Source organism: Phascolarctos cinereus, unplaced genomic scaffold (genome assembly GCF_003287225.1).
Source record: "Phascolarctos cinereus isolate Bilbo 61053 unplaced genomic scaffold, phaCin_HiC Scaffold_7;HRSCAF=346, whole genome shotgun sequence".
Lineage (NCBI taxonomy): Eukaryota > Metazoa > Chordata > Mammalia > Diprotodontia > Phascolarctidae > Phascolarctos > Phascolarctos cinereus.
Window position 1 is genome coordinate 61,749,587 of NW_027556180.1, and position 16,740 is coordinate 61,766,326.

Consider the following 16,740-nt stretch of genomic DNA (forward strand, 5'->3'; position numbering starts at 1 on the left):
GAAATTAGTCCCATCTATTAGAAACACTCATAGACTAAGGACTTAGATTCTAGTTTTGTTATTACCCATAATAACAGTTGACTTTGATACAGTACTTTAAGGTTTACAACTTTCATATTGTTATATACAACATACATATTATATGTACATCATATAATGTCTATATATACACATATGTGTGTGTATTATATATATATATATATATATATATATATATATTGCTTTATGTACATTGATATTTGGTCCTCAACAACCCATTGATGTAGGTATTCTAGTATTATCCCTCTTTCACAGATTGAGACTGGGGCTGTTAGGTTAAATGACTTGCCCATTGTCACAGAGCTAATAAATAATACTCAAATTATGTCACATCCAAGTACAGGTACAAGTACAGCGCTTTCTACTTTACCATGTTAGCCTTACAATGTCAGATAAGTCAGTTTCTGGGTTTCAGTTTCCCCATTGACACATGTGGGAGCTGACCTAGACTATATTATATAACCTAAGAGGGCAAAAGAATTGGGGAAACCATATGCCTTCCCAGTTCCTGCTTTACCCTTTTTGGCAATGCAGTTAGAACTTGATATTTTCAAAGTTGGATTGAATCCTGTAATAGATGAATTTTTTTTCTTCATAGGCTAAACTAACTAGAAATCTGCAACTAAGTGTAATCTAAGGACAAATCTGTATTGACAGATACTGAAATATAGACAAAGAAAACCCAGGGCTTGATTCCTCAGGTATATCCCCCAAAGGCAGCAATGAGTTATTTCTCTATTTTTGTCTTTAATCCTTGATTCAGCATGATATAGGGTGGTTTAGCTTTGAATAAGTTGCTTAACACCGCTAAACTTCTGTTTCTTTATTGGTAAAATGGAGTGAATGTTTGTACTACTTGTCTTACTGCCTGGGAGAAGCCAAACCACTGAGCTTTGCCCTTCTTGAGACCATTTGTCCCGTCCTTATCTTCACCCTGCCCTTTCCTTCTCATCTTCACCTCTGCCATTTACTGCCCCACTGCCTCTTTATGTACTCTCCCCTCCTCCCTTCCATTGAAAACTGTAATCGAATCATCATTGCCATTGTCTCTGGGAATAGACTGCCCTATTGTTCCGCTCACCATCTTTGTGACTTCCTACATCATAGACCCCTCCCTAGTCAGCCCTGCTGTATACACTATGTGTTGTTTAGTGTAATATTGACAGGTCTACCCTGGTTATTTGCATTGGACTGGACCAGTTATTACATTTTACATAATTATAACTTTGAATAGCGTGAACTTACGTTGATCCACTTCACTGGATTCAAACTAATGAAGTCCTGGCTGTAAGCTTCTTAAGGGAGGGACTACATGATTGGTTCCTTTTTGGTCTTATATCTCTTGTCCTTCACACCCCTCTTCTTAATTCTGTGTTGGTAATATGTTGTAGCCCACTTGTGCCTGCCTCCTGTACCTCTCCATTACCTTTTGTGAGTCTTTGAATTATTTGAAGATTATGTTTTTTTGCAGCCTTACAGCACCACCAGAAGAATATTGATGTCAAAAGGATAAACTTTTATTTCCAGGAAAAGTTCAGCAGTCATGAATTCTGTGAAATTTCTCGAAGGCAGTTCAGCCCATCCATTCACCTTCTCTGGCTTAATTCTGGCCCCAATTTATTGTCTATTCAGAGGTTCTGTCCAAGATAGATGACTAAAGTATGAGACAACACTCTACATCCAGGTACCTACTACTGTCTACAACAGACATCCTTTTATTTTTTTGTTTTTTGTTTAGGCATTTAGGGTTAAGTGACTTACCCAGGGTCATCACACAGCTAATAAGTGTCAAGTGTTTGGTCTGAGGCTGGATTTGAACTCAGGTCCTTCTGACTTCAGGGCCGATGCTCTGTCCACTGCGCCACCTAGCTGCCCCCAACAGACATCCTTTTAAAAAAGTATTGATAACACCTACATTTCCCATTATACCTCTCTTGTCTCCCCCTTCAAAAGATCCATTACTTAAAGAATTTTTTTAAAGGAGAAAAAAAGGTATGTAAAAATTAACCAATGCATCAACCAAATAACACTGTATGCATTGTTCCACACCCATAGTTCCCTACTTCTGCAACAAAGAGAAGGAGGTGTGTGCTCATTGGGGAAAAATTTACAAAGTACAGTATGGTGGATGTGGAATCTGAGTACCTGGGTTCTGCCACCTACTAGCTTTACAACCTCACTTACCCTTGCTCCCCACCCCCAGCTCCACCCCTCACTTTCCTTATTTACAAAATAAGAGCAGTACTAGATCGTCTCTGAGCTCCCTTCCAGCTCTGAATCAGTGATGCAATGATCTCTCTTCTTTGGGTTCAAGCTTGGTCATTATTTCACACCATTGAGTTTTCATTTGTCTTTGTTTCCATGGGCATAGTTTTAGCCATTGTGTACATTGTTTTCCTGGTTCTCCGCACTCTCTGTCAGTTCTTGTAAGTTCTCTTCATCATTTTTGTCCTTTCTGCCAGTTCAGGAACATTCCATTCTCTCTACGTCAGTGGCCATTTACTTTGTTTCTAGTTCTTTGCTATTGTAAAATGTGCTGCTGTATAAATATTTTGGTTTCTGTGGGGCCTTACTATAGCTATTCCTGCATGAATAATTAGACTGAACTCTTCTAAATGAACATGGACCTCATGGAAGAGGCTTTGCAGTGTTCCTGCACTTGATGCAGGTCAGTACAATGTCCCATATGAATAGGAATGTCTAAAGGACCTCACCTTCCAAAGGGAACCCTCACTTGGACGTCCTCCAGTCCAGTAAGCAAGCATCTTTGGCCAACTTATATCTGTTTCCGTTTTATGCATCACAGGATATCATTAAGCAAAAGGCCACTGAACAAAGCTCTCTGTTACATCTTCTGACTAATCTTGCATAATTTGGACATTTGCACAGTGGAAGCTTTGTTGGAGGAGAGTGACATTTTGTTCTACAGAGTCACATGCTTTAAAAAAAATTCAATAAAGAGTAAGTACAGTGGAATCAAATTCTCTGCATTTTTATCAGCTGTGTGACTATATAATATCTTTTGTGAAAGCCTGACTGACCCTTCCTATAGCTTTATCAGGGATGCCCTGCCTGTGTGTTAGATCAGCGTTAGGAAATTTTCATAGAGATTGGAAAGTAGGCATATCATGTCTTCTCATTTTTATTCTGAATTGGTATTTGGTTATTGCTCTAAGTCAATGTTCTGATTGTACCTACATAGATAATTTGGAAATTACTCTTACACTGGTAGCCAGTTGTTTGTTAAAATTTATAACCAATGTCATTTTTGTATGTGGGTGTGTTTGTGATGTACATACCATGTCCTCAGTTTCTCCTGCCCTCTAGTGCAGAGCCCTATCTCTGTACTGACTTCACATCACCTGGCTTTCCTGTTCTCTAAGGCTGCCAAACTTCTTAGGGAAGGAGCCACCATAACCACTCTGCGTAATACTTGTGAGTACTTCTGTTGCCATTTAAACCCATTTTCCTTCCCCTTGGTGAAGAATGACATCTTCTCACCCCTCATTGTCCTTCCAGAGGCAACCAGGTGGGATTCAAGATTAGGGGATTGTGTGTGTATATACATCTGCACACATGCACAGACTGCATATACACATGATGTAATGCATGTGTGTGTATACACACACACACACACGTATACACACCCATATAATACATGCACCATATGGTGCATATATGTAGATCCATGTAAATATTTATACACAACACACATCTACATATACCTATATGCATCACATAAACATGTATACACACATACATGTAAGCAATACACACATGTGTGTATATGTCTGTCTATCTGTATGTTGTTGTTGAGTTGTTTCAGTCATGTCTGAATCTTCTTAGATGCCTTTGTTCAGTCTTCATTCCCATCGACTTTGCAGCATTTAGGATTTTCTTGGTAAAGATACCGGAGTGGTTTGCCATTTCCTTCTCTAGCCCATTTTACAGTTGAGGAAACTGAGGCAAAGAGGTTAAGTGACTTGCCCAGATTCACACAGCTAGTAAGTGTCTGAGAACTCATATCTTCCTGACTCCAGGTCTGGCATTCTGTCTACTGTGCCACCTAGCTGCCCGTATGTATATGTACATATACATATATATACACATGCATAGCATTGGACCTAGAATCAGGAAGACCCAAATTCAATACTACCTTGGGCACTTATGATCTGTTAATTGCATCTGTTGTAGCGTCATTTCCTTTATCTGCAACATGAGGAATAATGATAGCACTTAATTCATAGGGTTGTCAAAGGAGAGAATATATGTCACGCTCTTTGTAAACGTTAAAACTGTATATAAATGGTATAAATAAAGCTATATGTAATTGGTATTATGATATACCTTAAAATAGTCAAATTGCCCTAATAGCCTCCCAGTTTTTCTCTCTCTCAAAACTCCAAATTGCTATATCTTTACATTTCTCACAGGTATTATTTTAAGTAGGGACCTAGAGGTGGACCAAAAGTCTTGTCATCTAAGGACTGACTTGGCTACATTTGTGAAGGCCTAGCACCGCAGGGTTGGCCACCAAGTGATGGATATTTTTTTCATTCACAGTGCAGCAGGATTGCATTCTGGTTCAGAGAGCTGAGAATCCAGGCATCTACCCATGGATACTTGGAGAACAGAAGTAAGTTTACCTTCTGTCTTCTGTGTTTTCCACACACTCACACTATGGAACCTCCAAGTGAGACTCCAAAACACTACATTAAAAAGGAGGTACATTGCCTAGAAGAATATTTCATATTAATAACCAAATAAAAGAAATGGTTTCTTCTTTCAGGAACTTAGATGTTAAGTTTCTTATACCCCTCTAGGCCATATTCTCTCTGATCTAACTCAGTCAATTGAAAATTCTCATAAAATATAAATAGCCTGGCTTTGACTATGACTCCTGTTAGAGTTTCAGTTTTTTCTTATTGCAGCTGAAGGCCTCTCTCAATCTGTCTTTTAGGAAATAGACACAGAAATGTTTTCTTGGACCTAAGGTCCCAACCATTTTGAAAATGTTGAGCTTGAGATTCCTACAGGGCATCTGAATAGAGATGTCAGTTAGATAATTGGTGGTGTGAGACATGAAGCCCCTGTGCTTCCACATAGAGAACTGATAGTCATCTGTATTGAGGTGATGGTTAAACCCATGGGAATAGATGAAGTAACCATAAGAATGTGTGGAAAGAAGAGAAGAGGCCCTTTTTTCCCCTCAGATTATTGAGAGATACCATTGCTAGGGGAAAAGGAGATGAGTGATGAGCCAGCAAAGGATTCTGAGAAGGAACAATATGGCAGAAAGGAGGAAAAGTCTCAGGAGCTATGGGAAGAGAGGATATCTATTAGGTCACTGTGGTCTACAGGATCAGAAACTGCAAAGTGGATAGGGATGAAGACTGAGCAAAGGCATTTAAGAAGATAAAAACTGGGAAAAAGCAGTTAAGAAATCACTGGTAACTGAGGGGTAAGAGGCGGGGTAGGATCAGAAGCCAGACTGCAAGGAGTCAAAAACTGAATAAAACTAGAGACTGAGGCAGAAGGTGAGTCAAGGAAGAATAAAAGTATTGCTATACAGCCAGATGCCCAAAATAGGTTAGAGAATATGAATTATCAGGGACCTGGGTTCTGTCACTTTGACCTACAATATTCATTAGTGTGTGAGGGGTATAGAAGGCAGAAGGAAGGGTAAAACAGGATTGGGGTTCAGGGAGGTGTGAATATAAACAGGACAAGGGAACAAGGGATTCCAGATTAGAGAATAGTATGTGCTTGAACTGTTCAGTCATAGGAACAAAATGGAATAAAAGTGAAGTCAGAGCAAGAGTGATGGACTGAGAGAACAGGGAGGGGTGGGCCTGGACTGGTGGTCACACAGTGAAAAATGGATTGAGTTGGAGTGAGGCACAGGAAGAGATGGAAGAAAATATGAGTTCAAGATCATGGAAGCAGCACAGTTGTGGGTGATAGGTTCTAAGAGGTGATTGTCTCTGCCATCATCCAGAAGTAGAATGGGCTGCCTAGTGGTTTCCTCCTTTGTAAGATGAAGGCTTCCACTTGACTGACAGGACATATTGTTGGAATGCCAAACGTAAGTTTGCCTAAAAGACTGTTCAATGGAAAAGTCACGCAAAGCAGGTACCTACATGGTGGTCAGAAGAGATGGTAGAAGGTCTCTCCAAAGAACTTTGGTATCAAGTTGTGAGACATGGGAGTCGTTGGCCAGGATCATCCACATGGCATGGCCATGTCAGAAGACGTGAACTATGAGAAAAGCAGGATTGTGATGGCTCAAAAGAAACATGATGATGAGGTCTAGAGCTTTAGGGGTGCTGGGACCCCATGATCATGACACATGGGTCTTGTCTAAAAGAATTCGACGTAAGCCTTCTTGCAGCCAAAGACAAGGTTTATTAAAGATCCTCTATGTTGGCCAGACTCCTAAGGAATGCGAGCTGTTGACTAGATTGTAAGAATATCAGCACCTTAGTGGAGACAAGATCAACTTATATACAGAAAGACTGTGGGAGGGATCTAGGAGTGGCCAAGCAGTCTGCTGGGACTGTGAGGTCATAGAATGCCACCGTGGCTGAGAGAGAATGGAGCCTAGCTAGGATTAAGGGTGGGAAGAGGCCAGGGGCCATAGGGAGATAAGACAATGGAGGGCTAGGCTAGGTTAAGGCTAACAGAATTGGGAGACTGGGTGTAGCCACAATGAAAGGACAGTTGATGGGATTGTAGCCTCAGGGATTTGGGGGAAAGGCCAGGGTTTTTCCTTTTTGGGGCCCAGATCCCATCCTCATCAATGAGATGCACAAATTTAGAGACATCTCCCTCCTAAATGATCATATGGACTATTTGTGCCCAACCTGTGATAGAGCCTTCTGAGCTCATATCAGTCTGATCAGCCGCAGTTGGTCACACTGCACCTTGACCCAGATGTTGTGATGTCGTTTTGGTCCTCTTCCAGCACAAAGAACAACCATCAGCCATCAATGAAGGGGGATGGTTTAGGAGGCAGTTCTTGGTTTGATGCAGATTAGACTGCATGGCTGTAGGGTGGGGTGGTCCCTTCCAGTTCTCTGATCCTGTGAAATACTTCACCAACTGAAAAGTGTTTTAACTTAAGGATGAACATTTGATGAAGCATCAGCAGAGTTTTAGCTTTTGTCAACTCCCTGGTTTTTTTTTTCTTTTAGTATTGCCCCTTTTTGTTCTCTACTGAGAATTTGTGCCTAGACAGAGAATGACTTTTCTGTGTGAAGCTTAAGAGACTTTGAAGTAGGTAGGTTAAATGGTGCAGAGTTTCCTTTCAGATGTAAATAATTTTCGTTTGAATCTCTAAGATGTGTTCTCTGCTGCTATGTGGACTTTTGTTCCTCCTTCCTGTTTATTTGAAAGGAGGGTCGTCTTTGTGAAACCAGAATTTTTAAAAAGAGGTGAGGGGGATGATGATTCTCTGGGGTGCTAGCAGAGAAGGGACATGATGTTAGTGAAGAACCCAGATAGGAGCTAAAGAAAGCCAAGTTTGCATTTTTATAAATACTTGTTACTTTATTACAGGGGTATTTATTACTTTAGTACTTTTCAAGAGTTCCTGCAACTCTTTCCTTTGATATTTTTAACTGCTCTCTGTTTCTCTGTAGTTGGAAATACCCTTAGGGAACCTCAAAGGGTTTGCTTGCATGCTTTAGGATTAAGGTGGAAGAGGAGAAGCTGTGAAATAGCATTCACTCCCCTGAGGGGAGGAAACTGGGTGAAATAATGAGGAAAAGCAGCCAGAAAGACAATGAGTTGGTAAACCAGTACCTGGCTTCCACACCAAGGAAGAAGGAGTTGTCTGACCTGGACTGGGAAGTGTCTCTGATAATTTATCCACCAGAGGTAGCTCCACATCCCAACAGAACCTTTTAAACTTTGCAAATGCATTTTATTTTAGATACTTCCTAAGAAAAAAGTAAACCTCTTTTTCTTCACCTATCAGATTTCATCGGAATGTGGTCTGCCAAATGTGCCTTTACATAACAGAATCTCAGATTTGGAAGGACTCTCTCCAAGGACCATTAGATCTGAATAAGAATCTCCAAAACATTCCAAAATAGTGGCCAATCCAGTCTTTCCAAGAAGGCTTCCAGTGAGAGAGAGAGAACCCAGTAACCACTGCGATAGCCCATTACTTTTTGAATATCTCTGATTTTATACAGCCCACAGCCCGTAAAGTAATTTTGGGGAGCTGGGGAGCCCACACAGCTGTGTGTAGGGGTCAATCAGAAGAGGCCTCATGTAGGATATGGCACTTAATTTGAGCTTTGAAGGGAGCTAGGGAAAGTGGGGAAGCCTTGCAAAGGCAGAGAGGAAGAAGAAAGTTACCCATTTGGAAGAGCAAATAGGGGAGTTTGGCTGGAGTGAAGAGTGAGTGAGGGGAAATTATGTGAAACCAGCCTAGAAAGATAGGATGGAGCCAAATTGCAAAGGACTTTAAATGTCAGAGGAAGTTTTTATTTTATTCCAGGGGCAACTGAAGCAATAATTTGACCTTCCCCCCCCCAGCCCACTATAATATAACAGTAATTCCCTGGGACTGTCTGATAGTACTCTGACTTACTAAGGGGACTGACTCAGGAAATATGAACCAGTGTCCAGAATAAAATAATGATTTTAGGCTCTTGGACCTAGAACTGGAAAAGACTTCAGAGATCATTCAGGGTAACCCCATTTTACATATAAGGAAATTAAAGCTCAGGGAATTTAGTGTTGTGGCTTTTTTTTTTTTGGAGGCAATGGGAGTTAAGTGACTAGCTTAGGGTCACACAGCTAGCTAGTGTCTGAGGCCAGATTTCAACTCTGGTCCTCCTGACTGTAGGGCCAGTAGTCTATCCACTATGCCTTCTAGCTGCCCCTCACAAACCTTCTGTCTTTTTCTTTTTTTTTTTTAACGGTGAGGCAATTGGGGTTAAGTGACTTGCCTGGGGTCACACAGCTAGTAAGTTTCAAGTGTCTGGTCTGAGACTGGATTTGAACTCAGGTCCTCCTGACTCCAGGACCGGTGTTCTATCTACTGTGCCACCTACCTGCCCCCTCAGGAAATTTAAGCAACTCAAATGGGGTTCTGTAGAGAGCACACGACAGAGCTGACACCTGAACGAAGGTCCATTCTTTTCATTTCACCATGTGACAATTTGGTTTAGATGTGCATTTTTCTTTCTGAACTGGGCCCACGGGATTTTATCATTACCTAGACATTTGATAGGCACACTTTCAGGGTGTCCTTACCATGGATACACTTGCCTTTGAGGTTCTGGTCTAGCCTGTGAGGACTAGATCTACCAACCAAAAGTAGGATTTTACATATCTTCTGGGCATTCTCCTTTCCTTAGGATTCCTGTAGAACATAGGGAATTCTGTATAATGGCTCAATGGCCCAAAATGGTAAAAGAAAGTAACTGCAAATATGCAGTCTGCTTAACTGATTGTAGTTAGGCCTAAATGTTTTGTTTTTCCTTTGCCTTTGGTTTTCATTCTAGGGAAAAAAAAAAGATTCTGGCCAGAAGTTATTATTCAAAATGAACACCAGGGGGCTACAGTGCCATATTTTGGTTGAATAATATACAAAGCTTTTGCTCAAAAGCTGTATATATAACATGATGCTAATAACATTGCTCTAATCTATTCTGTTGTAAACCTATAGAATCATATGAAATATTTACTTTTGCCTGAAGAAGCACATAAAGCCTGGATGCCAAGGAATTGTGAAGTTAACATTCAGGCCTTAAGTTTTTCTGGTACTTTAGGTTTTGATGATTTTTAAATAGCACCTTTTTGAGTGAAGATAACATGACAACATGGTATCCCATGTAAGAGCTAGACTTTGAACAAAACCATCCAGTATCTGTCATGGAAATTGGAGCCACAAAGTTCCTGCAGATCAGCAGCTTTAGAAATAGGTCACGGCAATTAAAGAGGATACAAGGACAATGCCTGGTCTGGAGAGTGAAGAACAAGGGTCCTGTTATGAATTATTTAGTCATAGGATCTAATGAGGTTTTGATGCCATTTGAATAGTTCATTGCAAAGTAGACCCTCTTTCAATAAACTCATGGCAAAAGGTGTCTAGGATGTCAGACTTCAGAATGAGATAAATTGCTGCAGGGATTTTCTTCTTTCATGTGCTGCCAGGTCACTGCTTATTTGTTAGAGAAAGGGAGTAACACTTTTCTCTACCCTGGCTTGCTTTGAATCTGTGACTTTCCAGGTGAATAGATTCAGGAATTTACTTGTTGCTTCTTTGGGAACCATGTGAGTTGGAAAATAACTAGGCTCAAATCAAGCAGTACTCAGCTACCAGAGGCAAAGAATTCAGAGCTTTATTCGCAGAGATCACTAGATTTCTGGGTGTCTGCAAAGATTTACTTCCTCTGTCCAACTTAGTCCTATATTTTGTTCCAGAAGACAGTTGGTCATTTTTTTTTTTAGGCAATTGGGGTTAAGTGACTTGCCCAGGGTCACACAGCTAGTAAGTGTGTCAAGTGTTTGGTCTGAGGCTGGATTTGAACTCAGGTACTCCTGACTTCAGGGCCAGTGCTCTATCTACTGCGCCACCTATCTGCCCTGGTCATATTTCTTATAGCAGTCACTCAGAGTCAGCTGCATTTCTGACTTTTCCCACTGATATTTTATTATTTTAGTTGTTATTGTTAACTTTTTTCTTTTTAAGTAGTTTGGTACAGTAACATGTTCTGTTTTAACAGTTACAGTCAAGCCAAATAACAAACACACTGGCCATATCTACGAAATAAAATGCCCATTCTGTATGTATAATTGACCGCCTTTCTCTCTGCCAAGGCATGTTTTGCTGTTAGTCTTCTGAAGTCATGAGTGACCATTGTATTGATCAGAATCCTGAAGTCTTTTAACATTGTTTTCCTTTACATTGCCGTGGTCAGCATGTAAGTTGTTACCCTAGTTCTACTTGCTTCACATTGCATCCATTCATAAAAATTTCCTTAAGTGTTTCCAAATTTTTTGCATTCGACATCTTATAGCATAACAAATATTCCATTACATTCACGTACCACAATTGTTGAACTCCTCAAATGACAGGTACCCAATTGTCTTCCTGCTTTTTGCTACCACAAAAAGTGATTTTTTTATGAAAACTTTTGTATGTATTGGACCTTTCTCACCATCTTTGAACTCTTTGGGGTTTGTGCCTTGTGTAGATATCTTTGGTTAAAAGGGTATATACAGATTATTGACCTTTTTTAAAAAAGCATAATTCTAAATTGTTTTCCAAAATGGTTGTACCATTAGCTCCACTGGCAATGTATTCATTTGCTTGAGATAGCTGGTGGCACAGGGGTAGAATCGGAGGCCTGCAGGCAAGAAGTCCTGAATTCAGATAGACAAACTAAACTGTGTGACCCAGGGCATGTCACGTCACATCTGCTTGCCTCAGTTTCCTCAACTGTAAAATGAGGATAAATAATAGCACCTACCTTGCAGGGTTGTTGTAAGGATCAAATTAGGTGGTATTTGTAAAAGCATTTTACGCACTGCCTGGCACACAGTAGGTGCTGTTATCTAGCTGCTTATTGCCCTTCCCACAGTTGTTCCACCACCCCCTACCATTGAACCCTCCCTTGTAACAAAGAAAAACATTTAAACAGAACCAACTGACACAGTGATCCTATCTGATAGAGCACACCACATTCCACTTCCATCGTCTTCCACATCTCTGTTGAGAGAAAGGAGGTGTGTTTCATCGTCAGTTGTCTGGGGCCAAGAGTGTTTGATACACTTCATCAAAGTTTCATTGCTTTTGAATGTTGTTTATATTATTATAGTCATTCTGTATTTTGTTTGCTTGGTTCTTCTTTCTTTATTCTGCATTATTTCATGAAGCTCTTCTCATGTTTCTCTAAATTCCTTATGCATGTGTCCCTTGTTTCTTAAGGTGCAGTAATATTCTCTTATGTTCATATATCTCAATTTAATCATCACTTCCCCAATAAACAAATGCCAATTTTGTTTCTTTTTTTTCCCCTTTTTTGGCGAGGGGGGATTATAATGAAAGGATCACTATAAATATAGGGTGTCTTATAAAATGCACTAAGACTTTTGGGACCTGTCTCATTATTTTATTTTATCTTTTTTTAAATTTATTTTTGGCTAGGCAATGGGGTTAAGTGACTTGCCCAGGGTCACATAGCTAGTAAGTGTCATATGTCCGAGTCTGGATTTGAACTCGGGTCCTCCTGAATTCACAGGGCCAGTGCTCTATCCACTCTAACCACCGAGCTGCCTCTCTCATTTTATATGCAGGATGTTTCTTTGTTTACCGCCTTGACTTAGATCACTGGGTCAAAGGATATGCACAAGTTAATGACTTCTTCACAAATCACCTGCATTTCTGAGACTCATGTTTTGAGTTCTCTTTCTCCATTGCTCATCAAATTATTAAGCCAGTGAATTGTCCTCACGGAGCTAAACTGAGCCGAATCTAATCCCCAAGCTAATCCTCGGCCGAAAGGCTGTATAGTATCTTAATGAAATGGCATTGACTTTCAGTGTTGGCAATTTGGAAAAGATGTATAAAACATTGGAACAGAAATGAGAATCAAAGGATGGAGCAAAGCTTAGAAAGGTAAAGTTTGGAGAAAAGACCTAATGGGAAGGATGACTAAGGAGGAGTGAGATGGAGCATACAAAATAATAGGAAGGGGTTTAGAAAAGTGGATCAAGAGAAAGGTTGAGTCTGTATGAAAAAAAAAAGATTCTATTGCTGTGTAAATCCTTGGCAACTATGCTGTCAGTCAAAATCTTGTTAAACTATAAAGAATGGCAGATAATTTCTTTTAAAATAAGACTAAGAACTCCTACCTAACAACATTCTTTTTCAGATGCCTCATAATGGAAAAATATCAAGTATATAACTAGATCTTCATAATAGTAAAATTTTCTAAAAATAAAATCCATTTCTTTAAGTAGAGTTGGGGGCTAGGGTAATATAGAAAGATTGACTTGTTCAGCCTAGTGAAGCTCAGACTTAATAGCAGGACTTTGAATTAATGGATAATATGAAGTTAAGGTGGGCAGCTAGGTGGCACATTGGATAGATCACTGGGTCTGGTGTCATGAAGACTCATCTTCCTGAGTTCAAATCTGGCCTAAGACACTTACTAGCTGTGTGATCCTGGGTAAGTCACTTAACTTTGCTTGCCACAGTTTTTCATCTGTAAAATGAGCTAGAGAAGGAGAATGGCAAACCATTCCAGTTATCTCTGCCAAGAAAACTCCCAAAAAAGGGGTCATGAAAAGTTGGACACGATTGAAAAATGACTGAACAACTGAAATCAAAATACTTTGAGATGATCTAATTATAGATATCACTCTAGCATCTAGTTTATTATCATTGCTCGGTTCTTATCCCCCAAAATGTACTTACTTGAGTTTCACAGGAAAGGAGTGTGAGATTTCACTACTATTGAATTTAAACTACGTAGCCGCAAAACTTGCTAACAACAGGCTGCTGTACCATCCCACACAGCATACGAGCTTACTCTGTATTTTTGCCATGCTTTTAATAGGGCTTGTTTAAACATGATTAGAAAAGTGTGGCTTGGTGTTTAAGAGAGCCTTAGCCCAGTGCCTGACACATAGTGGGTGTTTAATAAATGTTTATTGATTTTATGTAGAGTGACTGTTACTTAAAACTTACCTATAGAATTAGCTCCATAAGACTTATAGGTCAACTCATGGCAAGTCTACATAGACTCAACTACTTATGTAGTTCATTTTCCTCCTTCCCATTTTCTACTCCAGCTTTTCTCTTCGAAACAAATGTGGGCCTAGTGCTAGGCAGGCTAAGCTCAGGAGCAGCATGGATGGGGAACACTTACATTTTTTTTACACACTTTAATATTTTAATGAATTTCTGATCTCGCTGATTTGGATACTCTCATCAACAGTGCAGATACTAACATTCATTTCTTCTCATTTCTTCTCTCCCCTCAGCCCTCTACAGGGTGTCCACCCACTGTGCTGGCTGTGTTCCTCTAGATCCCTTGACATTATGTGAGTACCTGTGCAGCAGGTGACCTCTTTGTCTGTTATCTCTTTCTTGCTTGTATGATTGGCTCACCTCCTTTTTCTTGTTATCCATCTCTGTGTTAATAACTTTTGTCCTCACAGTTTATGCTAATGGATTGCTCACTGTGTGAATCTTCAGTTCCTTTTGGGTGACCCACAATTTTGATTCCTTGGAGACTGTAGTATTATGTGATTCAAAGCCCTATAGCATTCAAGCATTGAAAGGATGGAATTTAGTTTCAGGGAGAAACTTAGGGTCATCAAAAGCTCTGTGCAGATTCCATAATGCAATCCAGCTTGATTGATTCCTCCTATTGAGTTCTGGGACCCATTCATTGTCCATCTGCGGGATTTAACCACAGTGTACATACTGGTATATCATAGGACACTTTGCCCTCCATAGAATCAACCCTTCAATGTCCCCAAGATTTAGTCACCTCCAGAATGGACTGCCTCTGAGTACACTGGGTCTGGTGTAGGGGATCCCTTTTTTTTTTTCATTAGTACCATTTCTACTTCTTCATATAGCACACTGAGTAATGTGTGGTGTTAGAGTCCAAATCTGAAGTTCCACTTTTGTTGTTGGAGAAGACAGTTTATTATAGAAATCTTGACATTTCTTATCATTTTTTCTTCTATTTGTTATCTTCTTAGTTTCATTCTTAAATTTCTTGGGATCATACATTTAGACCTGGAAGGGGCCCTTAGAGGTTATCTGGTTTAATCTAATTTACAGATGAGTAAACTGAGGCCCAAGTAAGTAAATTGACATGACCATGATCAAGTGATTTGTTTTAATTGGATAGCACATCAGTCTTGCTGTAGGTTTGTTTCCCTAAGCCACTCGGCATCATTTTATGAGACAATACTGCTTGCAATCTTCCAGCTTCTTACCTCATGGCTGCCATCTCTCTGTTCCTGGCAAGAAGAATGAGTGTTCATGGGCTGAAGGTGATATCTTATTATTGTAATGTCTTTATATATTAGTTGACATCTTTTCTTTCATTCATTTCCTTATATCAGTAACTTGTTTAAGTAGGTCAGATTGGAGCTCTTTTGATTGCATGGCATATCATCTAATTTGTTTTTTCTTTTTTGATCTTTGCTCTAACAAGTTGATGGTCTGGTTGTACAGAGGCAGTAGATTTAGAAATGACTGCCACATCAGTAACCTGTCATTTCCTTATATCATTCATAAGTTAGAGTTAATTTCATTTTTTATTTTTTGTGATGTGATTCAGCGCTTGTCATCTTTGAAGACTGAAAAAAAGTATCCATGAAGTTGAAGTTTCTATCCAGTCCTATAAGCCACTGGTCTCTTCTTTTTTTTTATCCAGAGTCATATTTTCCATCATGTTATTTGCTGTCTTACCCATGCATCAAAATCACTGAGTGTCAAAGTGTATGCTGATTTAATTTGGAAGGTATTATTGAACCCTTTGTAGAATTTCTCTACCTGCTCATTCTCTGCAATGGATGTCAGTGTATAGACCCCAATTGTTTTTGGTTTGATTTTTCATTTATATCTATCTTTAGTACTGCAAAGGAAGATGACCAGGTACCCCACGAAATGTTTTGTCTTGCCTTCAGGCACAGAATGAAACCGATTCCTTTACTTGCCTCTCAAAGGAGAATCTGTGAGCTCTCTTTCCATTTAGCTACATATTCCTTACATCTCCTGGTTTCATTTAAAATGGGAACATATAGATTGGTGTGATTCAGTTTGTCTGATACTTTGTGGACTTGGTAGTCACTGAGCAAGGATCTCACATTTAGAGTAATTATAATACTACTCACTCACATATGCTTTAAAGTAGTCTGCATATATTACCTCATTTGAGCCTCACAGCCACCCAGTGTGATAGGCAGTTTTCTTATTTTCTGCAGATTAGGAAACTGAGGTTGAGAAGTGACTTGGGATGTGTCAGAGGTGGGATATGGACCCAGGTCTTCCTTGCTTTAAGTTCAGCACTCCATTAGCTACTGTTTTAATGATGGTTAAGTTATTATTCATAGGTGGTCTAAAAACTGTGAATCTTAGTATCCCCTATACCCTTTTCTGCTGACTGCAGAATCTGAATGAGGCCTTATGGGACTGAGGACCATTTTCTTTTTTCTTTATTTAATGCATTGCCAGGATGAAAGAATTCATCACCAAGTAGCCAGCCTCCTGGCAATGACCTTCTCCAGACTTTGGAATCAAGAAGATCTGAGTTTGAATCGTCCTTCAGATAGTGACTAGCTGTGTAACTCCTGGGTAAGTTTCTTTCCCTCTCTCAGTTTCCTCATCTGTAAAATGGGGATAATAACATCTACTTCACATTAATCTTTGGTGTTTCATTGTGAAGTGGAGATGACCAAAAACTCTGCAATGCCAGTGGGATGCACTCTCTGTAGGTTCTATCAAGGACTCTGAGTACAATCTTGGCAAGATTTGCCAAGTGCTTTCTATGTTATCTCATTGAATCCTGGCAGGATGAAATTCATTTGGCCGCTACTTACAAATGCTCACTTTTAATTTTAGAAATTTTTGCTCTTGATGGCATGTAGGTATTGTATTGAGCTAGGCAGCTAGATGTCTCAGTGGATAGAGTGCTGGGCCTGGAGTCAGGAGAAACT

At 39.8% G+C, this 16,740-nt stretch overlaps 1 protein-coding gene across 1 annotated transcript in view; it reads left to right on the forward strand.

Annotated features, from left to right (window-relative positions):
• Positions 1-14,025: 14,025 nt before the first annotated feature.
• AP1S3 (adaptor related protein complex 1 subunit sigma 3) overlaps positions 14,026-16,740 on the forward strand; it is a 99,929-nt gene continuing 97,214 nt past the window's right edge. Inside the window, exons 1-2 of the transcript XR_013483268.1 lie at positions 14,026-14,106; positions 16,259-16,378. The gene's annotated coding sequence lies outside the window, so the exon portion shown is untranslated. The remainder of the gene's footprint in view (positions 14,107-16,258; positions 16,379-16,740) is intronic.